Source organism: Myotis davidii, unplaced genomic scaffold, assembly GCF_000327345.1.
Source record: "Myotis davidii unplaced genomic scaffold, ASM32734v1 scaffold699, whole genome shotgun sequence".
Lineage (NCBI taxonomy): Eukaryota > Metazoa > Chordata > Mammalia > Chiroptera > Vespertilionidae > Myotis > Myotis davidii.
This window is the reverse complement of record NW_006291007.1, coordinates 287,577-298,680: the sequence shown is the minus strand read 5'-3', so window position 1 is coordinate 298,680 and position 11,104 is coordinate 287,577. Positions and strand designations below refer to the sequence as shown.

Genomic DNA, 11,104 nt, shown 5'->3' with positions numbered 1-11,104 from the left:
GCAGCTTTGCCAGTGAGCAGACTAAGGAGGGAGGAAGTCCCTGAGAACAGAGCAGACAGAAAAGAACTACCACCAGGGACACAAAGAGCCAGGCACTGGTCACTGCCTGATTGAACAGCTTTATGAGGACCTGCAGTGCACGGAGGTAGGCACCGGGCTCAGGATGTGAGGTCCTGGGCAGAGAAAGAAGAATAAGGTAAGGACCCATCATTGTCCATCAGGTAGACAAAGGCACGATAAGATCATTATAATAATGGGACTATGTATAACGTCCAACAAAAACCAAGAGGAGATGAGGTGAACTTGCCAGATGTTTGTTTGTTTGTTTATTATTTATTTATTTTTATTTCTAGAATCTGTTTGCCTGCAGGTTTCTTTGCCATGGAACTTGTATAAGAACCACCTTCAAGGTGACGATGGCAGCTGTTCAATGTTGAAGGAGGAGAAGAAGGGACAGAGGACGAGAGGCAAATCTACGCTCATTTAGGGCTCAGTACTACAGGCTCCCGCCCCCAGGGTGAATGAACAGGCTCGGATGAACACCTGTGTGTGAAAATCCTGCCCCGGGGGCTGTTTGTGGTGGGAAATGCCAGCTAATCTTGTATGTCAGCTGTGGCGCAATGTTCCAAGTGCTTTACAAATATCACTCATTAAACTCTCATAACAACTTAAAGGGGCAGGTACTGTTATTTTCCCCATTTCATAAATAAAGAAACTGAGGCACAAGAAGAGGCAGAGCTGGATTCAAACCCGGGCAATCTGCCTCCAGGCTATGCCTCTCCATAGTAATCCCTCGCCTGTCCTGAACGTCAGCAACAAGGATGTTTATTCTTCACTCCAGCTGATTCGGAATTCTGATAAAATATAGCAGAATTTCCAGCCTTTTAAGCAAACCATGCAGTTCTAATGCCGGTGAACTTGCTATTACAACCCAAGTCTGACTTGTGTCTGTGCTTGGTAGATATGTTAAAAACAAGGCAATCAGGGGTAGGCAGACTCAGATGTTTTTAAGTCGAAATAAATTTTAATATAATAGTTTGGAATGCAGTACATTAGGTGTTCTCCTAATTGCCAGGGGTGGAAGGGGGGTAAGGGGAGAGGGGAAGGGAGGCAGACCAGTTGATCGTGCAATGGCATGGACCATTCAGTGTTATGTAATACACCTGGGACCATTCTACCAGGCTCTGCACATCCTCGAGGGAATCTGTGCAGCCCATCACAGGTTCACTTTAAATGTCAGCTGCTAAGAAAAGGAGAGATTCGGAGTCTCACATCAGCTGGACTGGACCAGCCCTTCCCTCTGTAATCTGGGGCTCCAGATAATTGTGTAAGTAGAGAAAATTCTTAACCCATATGAGAACGAGAGAATCAGGGAACGGATACTGCAATCTTTTCTCTCTTGGGGAAATCTCTGCAGGGTGCAAATGAAGCAGGAGGCTTCCTAGGGACCCTCTGTCTTTCCATGAGTTGCATGTTTGCCTTGTGGAGGGAGTGGCACAGCTTTCAACGAGCTGAGGGTGGTGAATGGACGACTGAATATTCAGAGACACACAGAACACTAGAGTCCTTTTATGTCTATCATGGGGGTACAGCCTCCCATGGAGTTTCCCCAGCCTATTTTCAATGCCATGGTCACTGGGGTTATGGTCACAATGTATTTTGATCCCATTTTAAGAGGCATCATTCCCCGGCCTCCCCTCCTCCCTTATAAAATCTCTGAAGTTGGTATGTGTCTTCAATTGTTAGCACCTTCCAGTCGCTGTCATCTTGGTGGTACATGAAATAAATGTTTCTGATAAGGGATGGGACCTTGGGAGTCAGTGAAGAGGGTGTTTGTGAAGCACACCAGGGTACACACATGAGGTGGCTTGGCTGGAGGCAGCCAGTCTGGGGCTCGTGTGTCACTGGTCACACCCGCGATTCCCTTGTGACACTAGGAAGGTAGGGTTGCCTCTTCCAGTCTCAGCCACCCTGTCTGTAAACAGTGGTCCCGACATCACCTTTCTGAGGAGACGCTTTTGTGGGCTGTCTGTGAGTTACGTCCATAAAGCCCTCCCTGTATAGGATGACAGCAGAGAATCGTAGTCACTGCTGTTGGTTTCACGGGGCCAGGGCTTGGGGGAGGCGAGGGAGGCATTTATTTACCTTGGTCACAAAACTTAAGGGGCATCCGAATCTCAGTGATCAGGACACATAACACTTCCATGCAATATTTTTAAGAAGTCAAAATGAATGACAAAAGAATCCAGGAAGACAAAAGGAAACATTTTAAACAAAGACAGGATCTGGCCTTTCATCTTACCTTCCTCTTTGCCCTGTGGATCCCGTCTTGATTTTCTTCAAATATTGCATTAAAATATATCTTATTTCTCAGTTTTTTGGTGTCCCCTTAAATTTTGCACCCGAGACCAGCACTTCACATTCTTCACCCTCGTCCTGACTCTGCTTATGTTTCTGATTCTGTCTGATGGTAGCGCTCCTTTCATGCCTGCACTCATTCACTCGGCCAGCCCCGATCTGGGCCAGCTGCTGTGCCCGCCTCTGAGGAAACAGTGACGAGACACAGCACTGGCCTGTGGAGAACAACTGCACACAGACAGGTGCCCTATATATTCCTTAGCGGTGTTGCAAATGCATCCATTCATTGATTCATTCCACAATGGACCTCCTCTGTTTTATTCAGATACACAATATGCACCAGGTACAACAGGAAATTCAGGAAGACAAGAGTCACTCCTAGGTGGGTCACTATTTCCCCAAAACACTCATTTGCAGTGGCCTACCAGGAGGAGGTAATGAGAAATCCTTTTGGAATTCCAAACTTGCAACGGCTACGTCAAACACAGCGCCTAGCACAGTGCCTACACCTTAACATTGTGGACCAGTAGTTTTATTGCTAGCTTTACCCAGTGGCCAGATAAGTTTATATCGAACGAATATGAAAAACATTTTACATAAATATTAAAGGCACGCCTTAAAATTAAATACCCATTGCATTTTGAAGTTATTTATTACATGTTCTTACAAGCTAATATCTTTTTAAAGTAGGATACTTTGTAAAACACTGTGTAATATGAAAACACGAGAATTCTCGTGATCCGTCCGCAATGTGTTAAGACACACTCACTAAGTGATTGTGAAATGACTGTTCAAACTGATGAGTTCCGATAAGTAAGATGAAGATGATGAACTTATATTCTGCCCATCTGGACTCTCCCCTTGTTTGCCCTGGGTGCTTGGCTTAGTGCAATGGAAGAATCAGATTTTGCAGTCGGCAGATCTGAGTTTTAAACTTGGCTCCACCACTTATTATCTGTGCGATCTCGGTCAATTTGCTTGATCTTTCGGAAACTGCCACCTGAATAAGGTTAATAGCGCTAAACCTGCAGATCCACAGTGAGTCTGGCTCATAGGAGACACTCTGTAGAGTATTTCTTTCCTTCCCACTTCGTTTTGGAACTTGCTGGAGGTGCAGGTCAGAGGCCAAGTCGACCCCAGGCAGAGAAAACCATCTGGGAAGGGAGCAGCGAGATTTCACGGCGGCTTTCATGCCCAGGGCTCTGACCACACCGAGAATGGAACTAGTCTGTTTCTCTGCGTTGATACCTTGTAAGCAAGTTGGCTGTGGGTTCTGAATAATTCAAGTTCATTTCCACAGGACGGTCACAAATGCATTGGCTTCTCCAGGAGAGATGCCAAGCTGGGGCCTGGAGAAACGTGGGCCTGAGACCTGCTTCAGGGACAGGGAAACACGTGTGTGAGCGGGGAAATCCTGAGCGCTACAGCAGAGATGCAAATTGGGGCTGTGTCATGAAAACAAAAGTTAAACCATAAAAATGTCACTTCATATGCAATTTAAGAGAGATCGATGAGAAATAAACTTTAGGAAACTGCTCACATATATCAGTGCATTACAGGTGCCTGGCAAAACATTTCTACGAAAATATGCAGTGCAGTGTATGTATAAATCTGCCTTGAGTTTTATGGTTCCATATACACAGTTATAATGTACATAAAGTAGAGGAACATGGAGAACCAGTTCGTTGCTTTAACCCACGGTGGTCAAATAGACTTGGAATAATCCGTCAAGGTTACATAGCCTCAAACAAGTACAATCACCACCTCTCAAGGATCCAAGTGGCAAGGGCAGGTCTGGTCACATTCATTTTACAGGATGGTAGGCAGGTGGGGAACAGACTAAGGTTTCTTAAAATCTATTTTTATTGATTTCAGAGAGGAAGGGAGAGGGTAGAGAGAGAGAGAGAAACATCAATGATGAGAGAGAATCATTGATGGGTTGCCTTCTGCATGCCCCCTACTGGGGATCGAGCCGGCAACCCGGGCATGTGCCCTGACCAGGAATCAAACCGTGACCTCCTGGTTCATAGGCTGATGCTCAACCACTGAGCTACACCAGCCGGTCCAGACTAAGATTACTGGACCACGTGCAATGGACCAGGTTTCTGTTAAGCACATTACATCCATTATCTCACTTCAGCCTCACCCTGCACCCCAATTCTATGAGACAGGTACCACTGTCCCCATTTCACAGATGGGAGAACTGAAGACCTTACATAAGCAAGGACACATAGGCAGCAGACACTGCACCAGAATGGAAGCCTCATGCAAACACGGGTCTTGTCCACCACTCTGTGCTCTTAGAAGAGCGCCTGGCACATAGTGAGTGCTCAACAAATACCTGTTGAGCAAGTGAGTGGAGATGGAAAACCCAGGTTCAGCTGGATCTGTCTGGCACGGGGTCTTTGCAGTGATGAGAGGAATGAATGGAGCAGCTCACCTGTGCAGAGGAGAGGACCCATGGATGCAATGAGGGCTGCAGTCTCTGAGAGGGCAGGTTATGGAGACCTCTTGGGAAATCTCCCAGTTTGAGGAGCACGCTGCCTCTCCTTGGCAGTGCCTGCCCAGACCTTTCCTCTAGCCCAGGCTCTACTAAAGGGTCCTACTTTGTACTCCCACAGTAGCCCAGAGCAGCACCGTGGAGGCCCCACTGAACCTAGAATAAGCATGATGCTCAGAGGCACCAGTTCCAAGCCTCGGCCCTGCCACTTACTAGAGATAAGACCTTGGAGATGACCCTGACACCCTCCAAACCTCAATCCCTTGTCTCTGAAAATAGTACATTAACTCCCATCCTGTTATCTTCCAGGCTGGCCACGGCTCTGCACAAGTCCACACCCTGTAACCTACAATGTGAGTGGTGGCCACGCAGGGAACCGGAAACACCTGCATTCAAGTCAGCTCTGCCACCTGCAGGCTGTACGTGGTCTTGCCTCAGTGTCCTCACTTGTAAATGGGAACAAAAGGAATATGTACCTGATAGGGTTCTCCCGAGGCTGAAATGAGTGAACACACGCAAAGCACTTAGAAGGCATGTGGGAAGGGCTGGAGAAATATTTTATTGTTATATTAGGTCATTTTACCATTTTTTATTCTGTATTAAACCAACTTATTTTAGGGTCAGTTTTCCTTACTAGGTTGGAAGCTTCTAGAAGGCAAGGATTATGCCCACTTACCTATCTATCACTATTCTCCCATGGTAGGGCCAATACTGACTCTTGATAAATATTTGTTGAACTGAACTGAGCCAGCAGTTGACCAAATAAAATGCTGAGGCTGCAATTTGAAAGGACTTTTTAATTGCTGCTCTCCTTTGGGTCACACAATTAAGTAGAAGAAATATAGAGACTAGACTGTCGATCCAGGACACAGTATAATGCAGCCTTTAAAACAGGGGTCCTCAAACTTCGGCCCGTGGGCCACATGCAAATACAAATATTGTATTTGTTCCCGTTTTGTTTTTTTACTTCAAAATAAGATATGTGCAGTGTGCACAGGAATTTGTTCATAGTTTTTTTTTTTAAAACTATGGTCCGGCCCTCCAACGGTCTGAGGGACAGTGAACTGGCCCCCTGTTTAAAACGTTTGAGGACCCCTGCTTTAAACCTTCCAGGGACAGAGTTAGAATCAGGGTCATGGAGCAACATGCTTGTCGGTGATGGCAAGACAGGATGGAGATGGGTGGGGTGGGTGCATTTTTGTTCTTTTTAACATTAAAAGGGGACACCCTTTTTAGTAAACTTCTGCACTTTACTCTCTTCCAAATTCTAAAAAGACCCAAACTTTTGTTTCTGCTTCTGTACAAAACAAAGAAAACGATTAAAGCATCACTTTTGTGATAGGAAAGAAGGTGAAAAGTTTCACCATAAACAGCAAACTGTACCTGGAGGAAAGAAATCAAAGGGGCACTCACTCTGGTCTGGGGCCAGGCCATCCCAACGTGAACCCAAGCCCTTCTTGGTTCCAAAGCGAACCTGCCTGTGGGCCCAGGAAGCAGCCTTCTTAACTGCTGAAGGAACAAACAGAGCGAAAGCCCTAATGATCGCAACATAAACAGCGTATGGGCTTTCTGCAGCCGCCTACCCACCCCTTGTCCAGGTTCTCTTCCTCAAGAGAGGGGCCTCATCGTCCCTGGAGCTGCAGAAGGTGAGGTCAAACTCACGACATCACGGTCAGGGAGAGCAGCAGGAAAAACGGCATGATGACGATGATCGCCAGTAACACCTTATCCTTGACCGTGACGATGCTGCGGGGCAGGGCCGGGTGGGACCGCTGGCCAAGGCAGCGGCTCAGGCAAGCCTCCTCAGAGAGGTAGTTGTGTTTATTGCCCCAGCACCCTCCATAGCTAAATCGATCACAGGAGTTGTTCTTGGCATCAAAGTACCAGCGTGGGAAGGATGCGGGGCAAGGCCCGGTGGCCACCTTGGCAGCACAGCATTCTTCGTAGTTGAAAATATCGCTGGAGGGGCCATCAAAACCCTGCCTTCTGGGGACACTTGGGCCAGAGGAATCTGCGGGGCTGCTGCTGGTGGCCGCACGTCCATGGCGTGCCCTGGGATATGAGCACACTTCTGCAGACACTTCTCCTTGGTCAGGTAGTTATTGCCGTTCCTTCCGCAGCCTCCATATACAACCTGCTGGCAGGAGTGGCAGGTGGCATTGTCCCACCACCTGTGGAGGAGGCCAGGCATCTCCCCACCACCTTTGGAACTCGGCAAAAGTCGTGGATGTCGCGCTCTCCACTGGCCGCCTGGGCTCCAAAGAGGAGCAGAGATGCCAGCAGGGCGAGGAGCACCTTGTACCCTCTTGGCCCACAGAGCAGCGCCATGACGGGCTCCACCCGGTCTCAAGTTCAGGTGCAGATGGACGCTCGGTTCCAAGTCTCCAAAAGCCCCTCTGGTGCCTGGACTCTGCCTCCTCCGCCCACAATGCGGGAGAATGGCCTCACTGGCCCCTTGGCCCCCAGTGACTCTCAGCGACTCTCCACCATTCAGAATGGAGCCAAGCGTCCCACCCAATCAATGCTCAGTGGGGGCTGGAGCCAGTGGCTGCCTGGGAGGAGCTAGCACAGGTTACCCTCTGGGGAGGGGGCAGGGTTCACAGAGAGTAGGCACCTAGCTCATTATTGACTAAAAGAAGCAACAAGCAACAGGCTTTACATATACCCAATGCTTTCCTCCCACGCACAGAGCTCTGTGGTCCAAAGGCTCTACCGTACAGAAGCGGTAAGGAGACATCTCAGTGATGTGAAAGAAAAGCATGGGATGGCTCATCAGATATTAGATCAGTCCCCAGGCTGGCCCAAGCACTAGCTGATGACTAGGTATGAAAGGAAGGACAGGCTCCTGGAGGAACTTAGCAGATGGGCAGGAAGAGGCTGGCCTGTTATTAGGTAACTAAAGAAAACCAAGGGCCTAAATGGAAAGGAAGACTGAAACTCAGAAAACTTTGAAAAAATGTACACAAACACAACTCTGGTAGAGGAATCCACATGCAAATCAGTTCTGGGAATTAGCAACACAGGCACTGGATGAGCAGTGGGGTCCTTAACATGTAGATGAAGTGTTCGGATCAGATGGGGTGGGAGGGGCCTGGCCTCTCCTGGGTAACTTATTCCTCACACTGACCCCAGAAAGTAAGCACTGGCCTCCTTTACAGATACCACCTTGGGACCGAGGAGATAACCAGCAGCTTTGGCATCTGGCAGAGATGGATCTGGGGTCCATTACTTAACTGTGTGGCCCTGGACAAATCGTGGCAAACCTCCGGGTTTCCACCTGTCATCAGGGCGAACGACAGCACCCACTCACTGGTGAGGCTGGGAAGGCCTAACTAGCAGCACAGTGTTCAACATAGAACCCTGTGGGTTGACTGTTTCTTTAGTTCAAGACACAGCAAGGGCAAGGTCCTCAGTCCAGCTCCTCTCCAGAGGATTCCAGCGTCACTGAATCAGAGGATTGGAGACCAGGTTTGTCCGTGGTCTTCCCACTATTGTGGTGACTGGAGGTGACTGATTGCCCAAGAAGCTTCAAACACAAAAACCCTATTGATTTTCTCAATTATTTAGGAATTTGGGTACTATTTTAAAGTACGATGTACCAGTTATAGTACTATTATAACACCGGGCATTTGCCTATGTTTTATTTAATTTAGGCATCACAGAAATTCAGGTCAGGGATAATGAACTTCCAGATTATAGACTGAGAGAGGTCAAGTAAGTTGCCTGAAGTCACACAGCTGACATTCAACTGCAGGTCTGAATCTAAATACTGTGTGCAGGGTTAAGCATTTGGGCTCCGGAGTTGGAAGGACCTAGATTTAAATCCTTGGCCCACCCCATGTAAAATGAGAATAATAGCTGTATTCATCTCACAGAGGAGTTGTGAAGGTTAATTGAGATAAGACATCTGATTGACTTGCACAAAGTAGGTGTTTCTTCAAGTTTAGTTGCTCATTACTACTTTTTACATGTACTACTCCTACATCACGCCATTTACATAATTCAGATGTTCCCCATTTCCCTCATTTTTAAGAGAACAATGGCACTGCGCATTTTTAATCTAGACATTCTAATCTGTTTCACCTGTTTTATTTCAGCAAGGAAGTATCCTATTTAGAAAAAGGGGGACTTTATCCTATGTCCTTGGAGAAATGGAAAGGGGGTACATAGATAGATGGCTCCACAGAGCTGGAGACTGCCGCCAGACATTAGCCTGAATACTAATATATTAGTTATTTAATAAAAAGGAGAATATTAAAAAGGTCCCGGTGATATTTAACTATATAATAAAACCCATAGAAACTGCTGGATGGAGAGCGGGAGATGAAATACTGCCGTAATCTAATCATGCTGGAAGCCACCAGGAGCTGGGGCCCCTCAGGTTGTGCTTGTGAGGCTGGTCAGTCAGGGGCGTGGCTGGGAGGCCGGACGCTGTCCCTGCTTTAGTGAGTAGCCCCACTCCCTGTGTCTGAGTGCTGCTCTTTGCAGTGCTTGCCCCACTGAGCCCTTTAAGCCAGCGGTTCTCAATCTGTGGGTTGCGACCCCTTTGGCGGTCGAATGACCCTTTCACAGGGGTCGCCTAAGATCATCCTGCATATCAGATATTTACATTATGATTCATAACAGTAGCAACATTACAGTTATGAAGTAGCAACGAAAATAATTTTATGGTTGGGTCACAATGTGAGGAACTGTATTTAAAGGGCCAGAAGGTTGAGAACCACTGCTTTAAGCGGATGTGCCTGCCCACAGGTCAATGCCTCTATACCCTACCCCAAGCCCTTGCCCTTGACTTTCCTTGGCCCCGGTCACCACCGGCACGTTTACTCCAGCCGGCGTTCCTCTCCACTCCCCGTCCCCAGGTTCATTCCCGCTGGCTCTGTGTCCACTCCTGGCTTCCCCGCTTTGGTGATCCGTCATACAAATGTGTTCTCTGACTCAGTCTGCCCCTGTCTCCAGGTTCACTTCAGATATTTACCCTCCAGTCTCGGCACTTGGCCTTGGATGAGAGGCACCTTCTCCTCATCAGGATTCCGGGGGGACATTCTGCTTGCTCCATGGTGCTTTCCTTGCATTGTCTGCCCGAAGGAAGTTAGTTTGGCCAACCTACATTCCAGAATGAGAAACCGAGGCCCAGGTACATGAGCTCACAGTGCCGGGGGCCGGGGGCTGGGAAGGAGGGGCAGTAGCTTCACCTGCTGGGCACGGTTCCTTTGCAGTGAGGTCAGATTCTCTCTGGCCACTCAGGAGATGCAGGATTAGGACCGGGCAGCAGACAGCAGTGTGCGCTGTGGCTGGAAAATGTCTCTCTGGGGGAGAGTGGATGCATTTCTGTGCTGTTTTTATACAGGCAGCAGGCAATACACCTCTTGGGTTTATCAGTCTGGTGTGTGTGGTGTCCGGGGGCTGGTCTTATGGGAACCTCCCGTTTGCTGGGGAACCTGGGTGAACGGAAGAGCTAGCTGAGAAGTCACTTCCTAGTGACACTGGCCCGAGAGGAAGGCAAGCTCTGCCCAGGCCTGTGGAGGGCAGTCCGGGAGGGCAGAGGCATCAAGTCCCTGGTTCCCCTCCTGCTCTCTTAGAAGAGGGCACATGGTGCAGGGCATCCCAGAGGCTTCTGAGTACCTAGCTCATGACATGAGAGAAGGAATGGAAGCCATATCTAAGCTTCAGACGATGCCCACGGGGGATTCAGCAAACCAGGGAAAGACACAGTCACTCATTCACTGAGCCTGCGGTGCATGCGGGTCCGTGTCGCAGGTGCCGATGGGAGGTGCAATTCTCATCCCATGTTACAGAGGAGAAAACTGAGGCACAGAAAGGTTGTGGAACTTGCCCAAAGTCACTTGACAGTCTGTGTTCTTATGCTCCCTGCCTCCCTCCAATTTGGCTCCATGGGAGACTGAGAGCTGAGCTCAAGGAGGAGAGGAGGAAAGAGCATCACTTTGGATTTATACCGCCCTGGGTGTGGCTGGGACTCTGCACCCCGCTGCTTGTGACTTTCACAAAATCACTCTATTTTAGTTTCCTCCTCTATGAAATGGGGATATGCCATTTTGAGGAGTTATTATGACGAGGGGATTAAACAGTGTGACCCATCAAGCCTACATTAGCTCTTATTATTATGGGGAAAGTACTTTGAACTATCACAGGGGTGGGCAAACTTTTTGACTCGAGGGCCACAATGGGTTCTTAAACTGGACCGGAGGGCCGGAACAAAAGCATGGATGGAGTGTTTGTATGAAC

At 48.4% G+C, this 11,104-nt stretch overlaps 1 protein-coding gene and 1 pseudogene across 1 annotated transcript in view; both read right to left on the bottom strand.

Annotated features, from left to right (window-relative positions):
* CA10 (carbonic anhydrase X) overlaps positions 1 to 11,104 on the bottom strand; it is a 366,550-nt gene that overhangs the window by 150,718 nt on the left and 204,728 nt on the right. The gene's annotated exons all lie outside the window — the stretch shown is intronic.
* On the bottom strand, positions 6,517 to 7,186 carry LOC102757422 (annotated as a pseudogene).